General features: G+C 35.5%; 1 long non-coding RNA gene across 3 annotated transcripts in view; it reads right to left on the bottom strand.

Annotated features, from left to right (window-relative positions):
* Positions 1-2,322, bottom strand: part of LOC133074668 (uncharacterized) — a 63,334-nt gene extending 61,012 nt beyond the window's left edge. For all 3 annotated transcript variants that reach the window (XR_009697216.1, XR_009697217.1, XR_009697220.1), the window contains exon 1: positions 2,238-2,322. This is a non-coding gene — a long non-coding RNA (uncharacterized LOC133074668). The remainder of the gene's footprint in view (positions 1-2,237) is intronic.
* Positions 2,323-18,501: the final 16,179 nt, after the last annotated feature.

Below are 18,501 nucleotides of genomic sequence, written 5' to 3' on the forward strand. Positions count from 1 at the left end.
AAATTCACAAAGCTAGAACTAGAATCTGGATCTGATTCCAACCTAGATATCCTACCATGATAATGCTACCTCTTAATACTCACTTCTGATATCTACGGTTCCATGAAAATTGCTCACCATGTGAAGCCAATACCCCATATAGAACCGAAATACTCATAGCCTACACACCTGATATAAGATAATTAAGAATACTTTCAACTTTAACTCTTTTCTTTTGCTTATAGTGCTTTGCCAAAAAACTTTTAGTAGAGTAACTGAAGGAAACTGGGCAAGGTCCAAGTCTTTTATCTTTAAAAAAACAAAAAAAAAACAAAAAAAGCTGTATTAGGTGATCTACAGCACACAATGCTTTAACAAAAACAAACAGAAAAGTAAACCATAAATGTATATTAAAAGAGCATGTTTAAAGTATATTTTAAAGTCAAACTGTAGACTTATGCTAAAATATATCCCCTCTGGAATGTTTCAAGATATAAAAACTTTGGGATCACAATAGAATATACTATTACCAGACAGGATAGGAGAATATCTGAAGTGTGATGATAAAAATCGCAAGCATTTAAAAGCTCAGACATTATCAATGTGCAGAGTAGATAGTCACTGTGGTTGCTGTCCTTTTATCCTTCCCAAAAAACAGTCATAATACGTTTTGAATTGATACTTATACTTACTTTTCGTGGCAACAATAAGGAAAAATTTGGATGTGCAGAACAGGTGTTAGATACCTACATTTTTCTCCCTCCCCACCCTTTTGTTAATTTTCTAGATCTAGGATTCATCTTATTTATGAGAATTTTAACAAAAATCAACATGGTCTACTATGCTTACCGTCCTCATGAAATGTTAACACCCTGAAAAAAGTTAATACAATGCAATGTCTTAATGAATTTCACGAAAATTCAGTTTTGTTGAAAGATAATGAACCCACGTCTATTGATTTGCAGTTAAACTCTGAAAAATGTTAGGGTATTTCACAGAATCCATTTAAGTGGTTTCTATCTGTTCAACTTGAGTACAATAACTTTACAGTACACTCAAATCAGATCCCTTCCTGCATGAAAAACAATTCAACCATTTCAGTAAACTAGGCCTAACACATAGACGTTCAAAGTTAATGAAATTCCCACCCTGATGTACAGTTTGGTGGCATGTTTCATCATCGTGACAACCGCGCAGAGTTCAACACTATTATGTATTCTTTAAACATTGACTTATTTTACTTTTCTAGTGTTTTTTTAAGTTTTGATATCCAAACATACCCAACGAATGTTTTCGCTAAAATAGTTCACAAACAGTAAACGCCCCCAAATTTAAACCTAAATAGAAAACTGAACCTGGACTTTTGCATTCAGAACGTTAAAGCTACCGTATCTGTTTCATCGGTCTACTTAAGAGCTATAACATTTTACCTTACATACATTCATCCTATATATTTTCAATTACCATAGCCATCTAGGAAGAGACTGTCTACTACTTGACAATGAGGACATGTTAAGAACAGACTCAAAATGGACCCTACAAGTAAGAAAGCCAGTTACAAAGAAATCCATCTGCCACTGGGTGTGGTTGGGGTCTGCACGGAAGAGCGCCCTTGGCCAACTCTGGAGGAAGGAGCGCGCGCCAGAGACTTGAGCATATCTGCAACAACAAAAAAAAGACCTCCAAAGACCACAGACTGAACCCACAATGGGGACGCCGTCGAGTCGGGCTGCCGTGGACCTGCGAACCTACAGCTCGAGGGGTGCGGTCTGAGGGGTGCCCAAGCAGTCTCCACCAGCCCCGGAACGCGCCGAGTGGGTGCTTCGAGCGCCGCGCGCCCCGCTCCGTCCCAAACACCGCGCCCGATCCGCCCCTTCCTCCGGGGCTCGGCTGCCCCTCGGGCTCGCGGAGGCACACTGTGCCGCCCTCCCGCTCCAGTTCCTGGACTGTGGGAGAGTGCGGAGTTCAAAAAGCCCCGACGTAAAGCAAGCCCAGGCTAAAGGACTGAAGGTTAGCTCTGGCAGCCTAAGAGCGCCTAGTAAAAGGACCGACTTCTCTAGAAAAACTTTGCGACAAGTTAGGCGGAAGCGCTGAATGGCCGGGACTATTTAACAGACGCTTCCTATCACGAGAGGCGGAACCCTGAGAGGGTTCGGGGGGCCCTGCAGCCCCCACAAACTCGCCCTTTGCCCCCTAGCTGTCTCTCTAGAAGTCTCGGCATCCTAACAGGTCTGGGCGGCCCCGCTCACGGGGAATACCTGTCGTGGTCCCCATTGCCTGCGAGTCCCTGATGGCGGCCATTATGCTTCCATCCGGGTATTGCCGAAAAGCCGATCGCAGCGCTACCGGGAGCGCTCGCTGAGGCGGAGGGATCCGTCCCGCACCTGAGGCGAGCGGAAGAGGACGGAGGCCGGCAGGGTCCTCCCCCCACCCTGGTGAGTCTAGGCCACGGAGCTGGGCTCGCTGCTGACCTCTCATTTAGCGCGCTTCACGGGTGCCTGCCACGGCAGTGGCTCGCTCCCCCCCTTGGCTCACCAGCAGCTGGAGAGAGCCTACTTTCAATGGAATGAGAGATACACCTCCACTCTATGCTCTTCAGAGAAGACACCAGAAGCAGGAACTGTGCTCTTGGCAAACCCTTGCTTGACTGGGAATGGTCTCAACCCTGAGATTTTAATCATTTCCGGCTTTGCAAATGGCGTCTCCCCCCCTCCTTGCTTTTGACATGGCAGGGTTTAGCAGCCATTGCAGCCCATGTCAACGAAGGAAGCTGCCACAAGCAGCACTGGAAGACATATTGAACTCCAAACATGTACATATTTAATAATTGATCTGAAAACCGTCGTTCAACAAGGGAGGCTCTCATCCGCATCAAAGGAATCCTTTCCCACACTACACACAGGGCTCACAAAGAGGTCAATTAATATGATTAGGTTTGCGCCAGGGGCCAGTATGGCTCTTCTATCCTTTAGCGGATTTCTGAAATGAAATCTATTAATTGACCTCACTTTTTTACATAAATTACCTTCCTTGGGAGGGGGTGGGGGTTGTTATGGCGGAAACTTTTATTTTAAATGAAAAAAATAACGCGACTGGAGGGGAGGGATATGCCAAGATATTAAAAGGGGCAGTACGATAGAATTTTTGTCTTCTGTTTTTTATGTTCCATATGTTCTTAGGAAGTATATATGCCGTTTGTGATTGAAAAAAAAAACTTTTAAAATGTTTATCTTAAACATTTTTCATTGTCTTAGAGTATGCTTTTGAAAATGTTGACATGTAACCATACACACGATTTTCTGCATCCTTTAATAAAAATGTACTCTGTGGAATCCTCACTTTGTCTTTAAGGAATTTTCTTATTACTGTCTACTGGTCTACACAGTTCCTCCCGGAAAAAAGGAAATGAGGGGTAGTACACATTAGGTGTGTTCATATATCTTGTACTGGTATGCCTGTATAAAACACACAAGGAGAAATCTTACATAAATACCTAAAGGAATGCCAATATGGAATGAAGGACATGTTTACAAAATGGATTTTATTTTGCATTAAACATCCTCCTCCTCTCTCCCGTCTTTATTTCCATGCAAGTCAGACATGCGCATACATCACAGAGGAAAGAGAAGCTAGGATTTTTTTTTTAATAGCAAAAAAGATGATGATAACTGGGAACATGAACAGTTATTTTGTGTTTTGATGTAATTTTTGTTTTTTGTTTTTCACATTAAGAAATTTCACCCCTCTTCTCTGCAGTACACACATTACAACTTCACCCTTGCGTTATACATTCACCTAAAAAATCTTGCAAACCTGCATATGTTATGAAAGAATTAGATTGTACGTTTATATCGGCTCCAAACTTGTCTCTTCCCTCTTTTCTTCCGACATCTGTATCACACAACCTCCATCCACTCTCTTGCCCTCTTTTTAGAACATTAAGGTTAGCACATAAAAGGGAATGAAACACAAGGAAGGAAAGATGATGGTTAAAAGAAAGAGCGAGAAAGAATACAAAGAAGAGAATATTGAAACATAGCTTAAGAAAGGATTCTGGAATATTCTATACTTCACAAAGATAGTTAACATATAAATGGAAATTACATGTCACTCTAGGGATTCACACCTTCAAATCATAGATAACATCATACCACAATAAAGTTATAACAAGCTTATATATGCATTTACAAAAATGTAAGCACGCTTTTAGTCATAGTTTGATATATCATAAGCATTATAAAAATGATAACTGTTACAATCATAATTAAAGAATTAAATGATATTAATTTGGAGAACAATTCTCTTTAAATGGCTGTCTCCTTTTTGCTGATCTCTCAAGTCCAGACGCCCTACCTCCAAAAATATAATCAAGTGTAACCAGAATTGGAAAAATAGAGATACCAAGAGCCTGGGTGATCTAGCTTAAAGTGCTCACACTTCTTGGTTAAGAAATTATAGGTTGATTACTCTCTTCAATTTATCAAACAAGTGTTAGTTGAACATGAGCTTCAAGTATCATCCTTCCCAATGGCCTCTGCAATGTTTGTTATTCAATATTTATTCAGCAGACATTTTCTTGAACACTGTTTATGTGCCAGAAACTGCACTAGTGATAAGACATGACCCCTTATGGGGTAACAAGTATGATGGGAGATTTTTGAATACCTAAAAGATTTCATGATTCAACACAGCAATTACAAAGGTGGGATTTCAGACACTGTGATAGGTGATGAGAAAGATTTTTTTTAGGGTAGGCACCCCTGCCAGTTTCCTCTCAACTCAGACTTCCTAGATGACCAAGACTTTGGATATGCTATTTTTATTGTTTTTATTAAAGATATTAAAGTCTCTCTTTCTTAATTCTTTCAGTGGATAATATATTAGACTGTGAAGAATGTTAAACTATATAAACTATATTGGCCTTACATAAATATTTTAGGGCACCTCTCCCTGTCTTAGAATTACGTAAAATTCTCTCTAAGATTCTCTGTATGCTGAAGGCAAGAGAACAGAGGGCTCAGATAACTCAAGGCCTTGCAAACATAAAGAGAGGGAATTGAATGCTAGTTAATTATATTTCTTTTAAGAACAAACCTGGTACATATATGTTATATATACTCCTTTGTATACTCTTTTATATGAATAGTACATTTCATTATTTAAAGTTTTTAAAAAATAAAAGTATAGAGTTTTCCTTTTCTTCTTTCTTTCTTTCTTTCTCTCTCTCTTTCTTTTCATTGTTGTTGGAGATTAAATACTATGTAAATTAATTTGATGTTTTGTGGAAAGTTTTTTTTTTTAAAGGGTAAACCTAATTTCTGTGAGACCAGTGACACTGCATCATGTTATTATCACTAAATTACACTTAAGAACTTGTAAGAGTAGATTATTATGGCTCATTACTCCAAAATTTCCAAGTTACATCCACCTACAAATTTCTCTAACTCCTCTCTTCAAAAAAATAAAACCCTAAGCCCAGGTTGTTTACTTCTTTTAATAATGCCTTAATACTGCTATATATGATGCCTCAGAAGTCCTGAAATTGTATTAATGTTGTGGTTCATGTTCTGTTTTTGTTAATGTCATTTGTTGGGAAAGTGGAGGGTGTGAGGAGACAGGTCCTTAAAATATATCCTGAAGTGTCTGATGGAATAAATGAGAAACAATTATGAAATTTAAAAGAACCAATAACTCATTTCATTTAGCTTTACATGCCTTGTTCCTATTGACATTAGAAAATGTCAAGGTGGTGAGGAAACCCTGGAGAGCTAGGATAGCAAAGGATTTAAGAGTATAACACAGCAATAGGAAGAGCATAATTTGTCAAAGAGGAAAGAATTAAGTGCAAAGGAGGTGGAAAAGCTCTATTCTAAAACTTTACATATATATATGGAAAGATATCAACTGGAAGTTGGAAACACAGAGGAAACCATGTGGATGAATATAAAGGCACACAAAAACACAGCTAGGATTGATATGAGAATAGATTCAGAAGAGATGGAGGAGATAAATGATACTATCAAAATATAAATTGCAAGAGTGGCCCAGAGTTCAGTAATCATTTTGGAATGCCTGCTAAGGGCCAGGGGATACAAAGACCTGCTCTTGCCCTCAGACACAAGGTTCATCTATGTTGAATACAGGGACCATACAACTCAGTTTGCCCTGGAAAGCCCTGATTAATGCCTGCTTTCCCTAGCTCTCACTCTTTCAGTCAAAAGTGTTCCAGTTTGGACTATAATTGTATGGTCACTAATGATAAAGGGAAAGCGCTGGAAATCTTATCTGTTAAGAGCAAATAATCTCAGAAATGTTTGACCTGCTTTGCTCTTGCTCAGAGAAACTAAACAATTCTTCAGTGGAAAGAAAGAAAGCAGAAACAGGAATTATTAAGGTGAATTAGGGCTAATCAACAAAAAGGAAAAAGTTGTTCATGATGTGATGGGATGAGTGGATTGGCCACAGTGATCAGAAGTGGTTTTGTGGTACCTGGTCTCTCAGCTCTGGGGTTCTTTCATTCCTCTCTCCTTAAACTCACACTCCAAGGGACACACACTAATGGACACATACTAACTATGTTTTCAACCTGACCCAAATACACATTACTGAAAGAGGAGCACAAGCTCCCCAGACATGTGAAAAGTAAAATTAACAGAAAGAAAGATATCAAACCAAACAACATATACTATGTGATGAAGAATTATTATAACAGAAAGACAAATGTTTTAAAATAAACATGCTAAATATACTTAGATGAGGTAAGATAGTATATAAAGAGATGAGGGAAGATAGTATATAAAGCAAGAGCAAGAAATCATTGGAAAAATGTAGAAATATAAAAAGACAAGAGCAAAATTTTCTGTCTTATTTTATCAGGGAGAAAAACCTATTCCAATAAATTTCTCCTTATATTTTATTGGCCAGGACTGAGTAACATACTCTCCCCTGGAACAAAGGAAATGGCAAAGGAAAACAGGATTGTTGTGATTGATTTACATCAATTATGATCTATACCCTGGGAATGGGCAAATTGCCACCTGAGAAAAAATAGTAGTTAACTAGCAAGGAGGAGGATGCAATGAAACTTTTGGTTTGCAATGAAAGATGTTTGGCATTTGCTACTATCAAAATAAGAGGGAGAGAAACCAGGAATTATGGAAGAACAAAAGAGTACCTATAAAGTAACCTTAGCAATTCACAGGAAATACAGAAGAACATATTAAACTACACCATGGGGATAAAATCTGCTATGAGCTTTAGGAAACTGCACAGGATAAATGACTTGTTTTCTCAACCAAACAAAAAATTGCAAGAAAAAAAAAAAGAGAGATGGAAGGGAAATCTATAGATTAAAAGAGACCTAAAATGCTTATCAATCAACTGCTATATGTAGAAGTTAGTTATTTAGATCCTGATTCAAGCCAAGAGACAAAACACACTTAAGTCATGTCTGAGACAATTGGAAATTTGAAGACTGAGAATATTTGATGATATTAAGAATTGTCTTGTTAATTTTTTAGGTGTAATGTATATACTATTATGTTTTAAAAGTTTATCATTTAGAGATACATGCTGAAATATTTACAGATGAAATTGATAATGTGTCCAAGATTTACTTCAAAATAAAGAGGTAGAGGTATACATGAGGGTATGGATGAGATAACATTGGCCTTGAGTTAATAATTGTTGACCCTGGAAGACGGACATAGAAGGAACCATTATAAAATTCTGTCTATTTTTGGTACATGCACTACATTTTTATACTTTCCATAGTAAAATATTTTTTAAAGTTGTTACAAAGGGAAGGAAGGGAAGCTGAAGGAGAGCCTATAGTCAAGACATTTTAAATTTCACTGATTTCCTAACAGTGGGGGAAACTTGGAGGGAAGAGTAGACCACAGCAGAAAAGGGAGATACTATCCTGAGAGTCCGTTTTCCATTTACTGAATAGATCAACTGCGAGAGAGAAATATCTCCATAGACCATAGGTCTTCACTTTAATTGATCCTATCACCAATATGGCCAATGTTCCTCAAAAACAAGAAACCAGAGATATGCAAAAGGAACTGGTCCTTAGGACAAAGGGTGGAGATCCAATGGATTTAAATGAAAGAATGCCCAGATGGACACTGAAATTACACCACTGCCTTTTCCCCCCTCTAGTGAAATGGAAGGATTCAAGAAAATGCTCATAGAGGTTGACATTTAGGGTCTTTCAGTAAAACTCTAAGGCTCCTCAATAAAGCCCACTAGTCATAAGCAATCCATTCAACACTCAAGTGCCTCACCTTTAAATATAAAAACTTTAGGGAGCCAAAAATAGTCAGAAATTTAAGAAAAGCTTCCAAAAACATAGACTGTTTTTTGTAAAAACAATATCAAAAACAGAAAAAGTAACTGAAGAAGAGACTCAATGCGGAAAGCAGAAGAAAGCAAAACAAAACAAAAGCACTATTATATCTCCAGATGGATAAGAAAATATATTGTATCTATGAAAGAAGAGCAGAAATACTATGAAAAAGGAATATCCTGAGGCCAAGAAAGCACTCTTGAAAATTAAAAGTGTACTCTTAAATATTTAATAAATAGTTTTGAAGATAAAATTCTAATTACTGTCCCCCAAAACAGAAAAAAAAATTCAGAATTAAAACATCAAAAACATTAACAAATTAAAATCTAACATGCAATTAATAGGCGTTCCAGAAAATGAGAAGAAATCATTAAGTAAAAATTATAAGAAAATGCCCCAGAACTGAAGGACACAAATTTCCATACTGAAATTACTCACTGAATGCCCACCAAAATGACTACATCAAGATATATCTTTGTGAAATTCAGAAAATCAGGATATAAAAAGCCTATAATCTTTCAAAGAGAAAGAGTAGGTCACATGCAAAAGATTGTGACTAAAAATAGAGTCAGATTTCTCAATGATTACACAAATGGCTGGACATAAGTGAAATAATACCTTCAAATTCTAAATACCTTCCAATTTTTTTTCAACATAGGGTTCTACAACCAGTCAAACTATCAATTAAACATGAGAGTAGAGTCAAGACATTTTCAGAAAGGGAAATTCTCCAAAATTTACCTCTCTTGCGGAAGTAAACCAAGAAAGAGGAAGACATGGAAACCAGGACATAGGAGATGTAAGTCAGGAGAGAGAACAAGAAAATCCTAGTGTAATAGTAAAAGAAAGTCCCAGGAACAAAACGAAATCATCCACTGGATCTGTGGGGGAACTGTGATAGACTCAATTTACTCTGGAAGAGAAGGCCTGTAATCTATCATATAAGATCTTGTTCCATTCCATAGGGCTGAGATAGGCTGAAAAAGACAGCTTCAAAATAACTAGACAGGAAAAAGTGAGCAAAGAGTGAGAGAGTGAGAGCGAGCGAGAGAACAAACAAAAGATAAACTTCTCACTGAATTACATTAAATTAAATTCCAAACCTCATAAAGTAATCTAATGTTATGAAAGTAGCCTATAAGATCAAACCTCAGAACACAAATTCACTCTGGAAGAAAATGAACTGCCTCACTCATAAAAGCAAATGAAGAAATGATGTTATTAAAAAGAACAGGCAAACAATTATGAAGCGGGAAGGAATGAAACACAAATAGACTGATATTTTAAAAGAATCAATTTAAAATACAATTAGATAATCCTGGAATAGTCATTGAAATAACATGATACAGACTGGATAAGGTCTACAGCAGCTACAATAGAAAAGAAAATAAATGTGAAGATAGCCCTGAGGAATTTCCCCAAAATGCAGTAAAGGGAGATAAATACATTAAAACATGTGAAAGAACAGGTAATAGACGTGGAGAATAAACTGAGTGTCTCAAACATATACATCTGTTGGAGGAGTACAAAAAGTATGCATGTGTGTTAATGGTGGAAAAGCAGTATTTGAAAAGATAAAAGCTGAGCATTTTTCTGAATTGAAGAAATATGAGCCCTTCATTTAAAAATGTACCACAAACCATCAGTAGGATAAATAAAAAGATACCTGGATACACCATATTGAAATTTTAAAATATGAAAAGTAAAGAGAAAATTGCTTTAAATTCTCAGTGAGATAAGACAGATTAAATACAAATGACTGACAGCCTAAAGACAGAATTTTCAATACTTTAGTAAATGCCGTATACAATGGCATGATTTTTGAAATGTTAAGAGATGGTGACTGTCAACCTAGGATTTCATGTCTAGCTAAACTATCATAATGAGGGCAAAATAAAGATATTTGCCATTATATGAAGATTAAGTAAACTTAATCCCCATATATCCTCCCTAAAAGTACTATTAAAAGAATGAATTTTAGCCAGAAGGTAAGTAAACCTAGAGGTTTGAGATTTAACAAAAATGGTAAGTTCTGAAACTTACAGTGTATTTCTGTAAATTAATAACTCTTCAAAAAAATCTTAGCTTTGAAAAAAATCTGTGCAACAACTACAAGATTGGTGCTCAACTGATAAAAGTTATGTTGTATTCAGAAGATAGAAATACTGAGTAATTACAGACATTGTCAGAAAAATTGTAAAATTAAGGGTTACTATGAAAAGAATAGATGCATTCCAACGTTTCCAAACCAGAAGAGGAATTAAAAGGCAGTAAATTTTTTTCAATCCAACAAAATGAAGGAAAAAATAAAGATACAATGATAAAAGGTGGTAAATAAAAAATGCAAGTACTATGGTAAAAAATAAGTCTAAATATATCAATAATCATTTCAACAAATTAAGCTTGCATATTGAAAGAGAGATTCTCAGAATAAATCACAAAAATCAAATTTCATCTCTATGCTGCTTACAAGAGAAAATGTAAAACAAAACTATAAAGTTTGAAAGTAAAGGATAGAAAGATACACCAAGAAAATATTAAACTAGAGGAAGACAGGTTTAAAATATTAATATGAGTCCAAAATATCATTTAAAGACAGAGTTGTAATAGGGATTTAAAAGAGTCACTATATGTAATAATAAAAGGAACAATCAACCAAGAAGGTATAACAATCCTGAACTTATATATAACAACTTAAAATTGGAATTTTTAAAGCAAAAACGAACAATTAAAGAAATTGAGAAATCCACAGTCATAGAGAGAGATTTTAATACCACTCTATCAGAAACTGATAGGGCAAGCAGAAAAAAAATTAGTAAGGATAGAGATTTAAACAATAAAACCATCAAGCTTCATCTAATTTATATATTCCTGCACTTAAAAAGCTAAGAATAGAAAAACGGGATACAAATACAAGACTTGAATACATTTTAAGACACAAAGTCCTAAAACATTTCCTAGAATTAATACCATAAAACCTAATGATTCCAAAACTAGGATAAAATGACAATATAAATAAGGTTTCATTTCACTTCACATCGTAGAAAAATATGGGTATTAGGATGGGTATTTTCTTTAAAATTTTCAAGATTAATGAAAATTTTTAAATAGAAAAACTAAATATTAAATACAATTCAAATACAGTAACCTAAAAACATATGTTATAAAATAGCATGCAAATAGATAATTAATGAGAACCTACTGTATAGCACTGGGAACTCTACTCGGTGCTCTGTGGTGACCAAAATGGGAAGGAAATCCAAAGAAGAGGGGATATATGTATACATATAGCTAATTCACTTTGCTGTACAGCAGAAACTGACACAGCAGTGTAAAGCAACTATACTCCAATAAAAAAAAACATAGCATGCAAAACACAATTTTTAAAAAATATAATCATTAAACCTGCCTATCATTCAAATACAAATAGAGTGGTAACGAAAGATAAGCTATTGGAAAATACCTGAGCAACTACCTCAAAATTGATAAAATTTAATTTAAATGAAAAATAGAAAATGAAGTAACATTTAATAATTTTTAGAAAGTTAAATTATACCAGGATGGAAAATGGCAAGAAGGGAGTTAAAAGTCATGTCAAATCTTTTCATCTGTCTCCTTCATTGTCAAATAATTATATCTCTATGTGATGACTCTGAGTCTATAATTTTAATTATATGTAAACTATTATAGTCTCTTTCAAAGAAAACATTTCCAGTAAAGTTTTAATATTCTTTAATGTCATCTCATGTAAATGAGATTCCACAGAAAGTCATCCATATCCATTTCAGTGTTGCCCTGTTCATATTCCAGTTGTTATAAGTCTTTGACCTGGAGTAATAAATAATCTTAAAATAGAAAGTTTGCTGTGTTGATTGCCATTTTCATCTTGCTCTTGAGGAATATGGAGATTTCACAAACATTTGTTTAATTCAACATTTTAATGAGGTATATCTCTTTCTGGAAAGAGATGATTTTTGCAGAGCCACTGTTTTAACTGTAAACTTCATAATCACATTTGTAGTAAGAGTTGTATTTTATAGAAACATGCTTCAGTGGCCAGCTTTTCTGGAAGAAACACTGATGTTTTCATAAAAGTCATATTGAATCTGACTTCAGAGAGAACACATTTCAGAATTTAAATACTTTAATGTCTTCTGAATTTTTTTGTATATTATATGTGTAGAGAAACATCTCCCAGTACCAAGTCCTGAAAAATGCTGCCTAAAATTTCAAAAATAGTTTAAATTAAAAAAAAATATTGCTGATCAGGTAGAGAGGTAAAAAACTCAAATGGAGACCAGAGAAAAAAAATGACTCCACAGGGATAAACAAGTACCAGAGCCAGCAACTGTCCTCAGTGCATCTGCCATAACATGGTTGCCAAGAACTGGTGTTTTTATGTAGCTATTGCCCTAGGAAGAGTAAGTAGTTCATGAAAAATGTTTTCACAAAATATTTTTTAAAACATAAAGAGAAATGCACAAATAAAAAAGGTTTACTGCAATGAATTTTCTCAAAGTGAATATATATAATCACGACATAGGTAAAAAAATTGCCAGGACCTCAGAAGCCACTCTCATGTCTCCTCCGAATCATTACACACTCTCCTCTTCCCAGAGGTAATCACTTTCCTGACTTTTATTTCCCATAAATTAGTTCAGCCTGTCCTTTTAACTTCATATAAATGAAATTATAAAGGGTGATTGTGTCCTTGTGTGTATTTATACATTTATCCATTTTCTTGTGTAGCATGAGATATTTTTAAATTGCTATAAACTGTTACATTGTATGAATGCACCATGATGTATTAATCCTTTCTATTGTTGATGGACAATTGGACAGCTTCCAATCTGGGGTAATCACAAATAATGTTTCTATGAACACTCTACATGTGTCTTTTGTTGTACATGTGCACACATTTATGCTGGATATATACCTAGAAGTGAACCTGGTAGATCATATGACTGTGTACATTTATTTTTAGCATACATTGCCAAATCATCTGTAAGGTTCTTATACTAATTTTCATTCTGACCAGCAACATACGAGAATAGTAATGGTTCCACATGCACACAAATACTTGACAATGTAGTTAGATTTGTATTCTACTACTTAATAAAGAGGTTGAGCATCTTTCTATATACTTATTGCCTAGGTGGATTCTCTTCTGTGTGGTGTGTAAATTTTATCCATTTTTCTATTTGGTTGTATGTCTCATTGATTTACAGGAGGTTCTTTGGATATGGTATTCTGGATATGAGTTCTTTGTAGATTAAATATGTTGTTAATACAATCTTCCTTTCGTGGCTTGCACTTTCAATCTCTTTTTTTCCAACTTTATTGGGGTATAATTGGTATACAAAAAACCTTTAAATAATTAATGTATACAATTTGGTGATTTTGGACATATGTATACATACACTCATTTACCATCATCACAGTCAAAGTAATAAACATATCCATCACCTCCAAAGATTTTTTGTGTATCCTTTTGTAGTTTGTTTTGTTGTGTTTTGTGATAAGAACACAACATGAGATCTGCCCTCAACAAATGTTTAAGTTCACAATACTATACTGTTAACTATAGGCACTATGTTGTACAGCAGATCTCTGGAACTTAGTCACCTTATATAACTGTAACTTCATACTTATTGAATGACAACTCCCCGTATCTCCCTCCATCCCCTGGTAACTACCATTCTACTGTCTACTTCTATATGTTTGACTATTTTAGATGCCTCGTATAAGAGGAATCACGCATGCAGTGATCATACTCCTTTGTATAATGTCTTCTAGGTCCATCTATGTTGTCACAAATGATAGAACTTCCTTTAATGGTATCTCTTGATAAACAAAACTTTTAAACTTATTAATATTTTCTTTTAGACTTGGTGCCTTTTTTATGCTGTTTAAGAATGACGTTCCTACACCAAGAAGGAAGATATTTTCATATATTACCTTCTAGAAGTATTATTGCTTACTTTTCATATTTAGAAGTGGACGTTACTTCATTTGTTTGCCCTAAAAATACCCAATTTGCCCAACATTATTTATTGAAAACACAGTCCATCCATTACTGTTCTACAGAACCACCCTTTTCATAAATCAAGTGTTCACATGGATGTGGTCTATTTCCAGACTCTGTCTTCTGGGCAATTGTTCTACTTCTCTATACTTGAATCAGTAGAACACTGTCTTCATTACTGTAACTTTATATAAGTCTTGATATATGATGAGAAAGTCTTCCCACCTTTTTCCTCTTGTTCTTTCAAACTGTTGTGGATACTCTTGGCCATTTGTGAACTTAAATCTATGGTATTACTGTTTTTGTTTTTGTTTGTTTGTCCTACATTTTCTGTGGTCTTTTTTCTCCTTTTGTATTGATTGGTTGTTTTAGTATTCTTTTCTGTCTTTTATCAACTTGGTAGTTATTTATTCTTTAATCCTCTGTAAGTGCTTTACCCATAGCCTATTTTATTGACCCTTGACTTATTAGTGTCTAACATATATTAGTACTTCATCCTTTTCCTGGACAATGAAGACAAAGCACTTTAATTCAGTTTAATTCCATCTCTCCTGACTTACATTCTATTGTTGTTCATGTATTTTAATACTCTATATATTCTAACTGCCAAAAGACTTTGTTATTACTTTTTCATACAGACATAATTGATTCAGATTTATTTACCCTCATAATGTGCTGCAACTCCAAGCTTCCAGCTGGGATTCTTTTCCTTCTGCCTAAAAGAAATACCCTTTTTATTGTCTTTTAGTGGGGGTTTGCTGGTGATTCATTTTTTTCAGTTTTTGTGTCATTGAAGATGTTTTTATCTCACCTTCATTACTGAAGGGTATCTTGTTTAGTATGGAATTAATTATAGGCTGGCAGTTATTTTCTTACATCATTTTGAAGATATCTTTAAGTTGTCTCTGGCTTCCACTGTTTCTATTGAAAAGTCACAGCTATCTGTTCAATCTTTTTTCCATGGAAGATAACGTGTTCTTAAAATCTTCGTAAGGAGACAATTTTGCTTTAAAATTTCCCTTTGTCTCGGACGTCAGCAGTTTGGTTCTTAAGTGCTTAGTATGATTTTCTTTCTTGTATGTAAAAAAAATCCCTCAGTTTTTTTTTTAATGAAAAAAAAACCCCTCAGTTTTGGAAATTTTTCATATATTAGCTATTTATAAATGCACAGAAAATTGCCCAAAGCTTAGCTGATAAAACCAATAAATATTTAATATCTTATATAGTTTGTGTGAGGGATCCAAAAGCAGCTTAGCTAGGTAGGTCTGGCATGAAAGCCACATTGCTTTTTATGACATAGTCTCAGAAGTTACACTCCCTCATTTCCACAATATCCTATAGGTTACAGAGGCCAACTGTATTCAGTGGGGGAGGGGGCTACACAAATGTGTTAACACTGAGAGACTAGAATAACCGGAGCCCATCTTGGTGGTTGGCTACCACATTCTACACTCTGTTCCTTTCATATGCAAAACACACTCATCCTCAAAAGATTCATCCCATTACATCAAGTCCAAAATTTTATATCTACGTCAGGACTAGGTATGCATGAGTCTCCTTGGATGTAGGTCCTTAATGAAGTTCCTTGAGTATTGTTTCTCTTTATCTGAAGGCATGTGAACTAATGAGACAAGTTATTTGCCCCTCCCACACCTAACGCAGAATGGTTGGTACAGGTATAGGATAACTGTTACAGATGCTCTTGTTCAAAAAGGGGGAAACAGGCAAAACACATGGTCCACAGCAATTCTGAAACCTGACTGGGCAAAGTTTAGATGTTCCTTGACTGGAACTCATTCCTACTCTTGCACAGGAATGATTCTCCATATTTTTTGGCGCCACCATCTGGGATCTTGGTTCTTCCCTTTGAGTTATTGTGAGCTTATAGAAAATATATATTGGTCTCTGCTCCCATTTCCTAGCACAGAGCTCCCGAAACCCTTGTAATTTCCTAAGTGATAAGAATACTAGGAGCATCTTTTGTTCTAACATATTTCTTTGACCCCATCCCTGACATAGTGCTCCTAAAACCCTTGTGAATTCCTAAGTGATAAGAGCACTAGAAACATTTTATTCTGTCTGAGGTGACTCTGAGTGGGCTCCTGGATGGTTCCTGGATAAGCGTTGGTAACCAGAAACACCAAATCATGATTAGAAGCTTGGAATTCTCAGCCCCACCCCTCATCCTCCACAGAGGGGAGACAAACTAGAAATGGAGTTAATAATTAATCATCCCTACATGAGGAACCCTCTATAAAATCCTAATAGTACAGGGTTTGAGAAATTCCAGGTTGCTGAACACATTCTAACCAGTAGGGTGATGCACCCCAACTCCATGGGGCAGAAGCTCCTGCTCTTGGGACTCCCCCAGACCTCACCCTATGTATCTCTTCATCTGGCTATTCACCTGTATCCATATCCTTTAATAAACTGATAAACATAAATAAGTGTTTCCCTGAGTTCTGTGAGCTTCTCTAGAAAATTAATTGAACACAAGGATGGGGTCACTGGAAGCTCTAATCCACTGACTCCCTCCTTCCAAAGCCAGGCCTCAAAAATCTGTATTTGTTGTTTGTTGCTGCATAGAAAATTACCCCAAACTTAGTGCCATAAGACAATCAACATTTATTATCTCATACAGTTCATGTGGGTGAGGAATTGGAAGTAGCTTAGGTTGGTGGTTCTGACTCCGTGTCTCTCCTGAGGTTGAATATATACGTCAGTCAGGAATGCAGTTATCTGGAACTTTAAATGGGCCTGGAAGATCTGCTTACTCACATCTCCAAGTTAGTGAACCTCAGTTCCTTGCCACATGGCTCTCTTCATAGGGCTACTTGAGTGTCTTTGTGAGATGGCAGTTAGCTTCCCTGAGAAAGTAATCTGAGAGAACAAGAGAGAAGGTGCAATGTCTTTTATGACCTAGCCTTGGAAGTTCCACAATCTCTTATTGGTTATAGCCCTATATAATACAGGAGGAAACTACACATGGGAGGGGAATACCAGGAGGTGAAAATCATTGGGGGCAACTTGAGGCTGGGGATCACTTTTCAGTCTGGGAAAAATCTCAGCCATTATCTCTCCAAACATTGTTCCATTAACATCTGTCCCATTCTCTCTCTCCCCTCTTCTGGAATTCCAATTACAAATACATTAGACAATATTTGACACCTTTTCACTGTATTCACTATGTCTTTTATCCTCTTCTATACACTTGTACCCTTTTGTCTCTCTGTAGCTCATTCTTCATGTTTTCCTCTGACTTATCTTCAGTTTACTAATTCATTTACTAATTTTTTCTTCTTTCAGATGACATATATTTTTATTATTTTATTTTCTCCTTATTAGTTTCTTGATTACACGGCTTTTAATTAGTCATTTGGTGTTTGCCACAGAGATTACATCATGCATTCTTGACTTATTAGAGTCTCTCTGAAATTATTATTTTTACCTCTTCACAAACAATGAAAGAACTTTACACATTTAAGATTATTTGCTCTCCCAATTTGTCCTACTGTTGTCATAAATTTGGTTCTATATATATTCTAAACCTAAGGAATTACTATTATAATCTTATAAAGTCAATATTCACTTTCATATGTCCACATATTTACCTTTCCCAGCACTATTTATTCTTTTCTGCATTTCTGTACTTCTATTTGGGACCATTTTTCTTCTCTCTGAACATCTCCCTTTAGTATTTCTTTTAGTGGAAGTCTAATGGCAATACATTCTCTCAGCCCTTTTTTTTTCTTTTTTGTCTGAAACTGTCCTTAGTTTGTTTTACTTTTGAAGGATATTTTTGCTGGATATAGAATTCTAAGTTTATGAATAGTTTCTTTCTACAACTTAAAGATGTTGATCTTTCTGCCTTCTGACTTCCATTGATTCCACTGAAAAGTCGTTTGTTGCTCATACTGCTGCTCCTTTGAAAGAAACATCTCATTTTTCTCAGCTTGCTTTTATGATTTCTTTCAGTGTGTGGGAGCGGTCTTTGACTATGGTAATCCCAGGTATGATATTCTTTGTAATTACCCTACCTAGGATTCTTAGAGTTTCTCAAATATGTAATTTGATAACTTATGTCAGTTTTGGGAAAAAATCTCAGCCAATATGTCCTCAAATATTGTTACTATTCTATTCTCTTCTC

This window comes from Eubalaena glacialis, chromosome 1, assembly GCF_028564815.1.
Source record: "Eubalaena glacialis isolate mEubGla1 chromosome 1, mEubGla1.1.hap2.+ XY, whole genome shotgun sequence".
Taxonomy (NCBI): Eukaryota; Metazoa; Chordata; class Mammalia; order Artiodactyla; family Balaenidae; genus Eubalaena; species Eubalaena glacialis.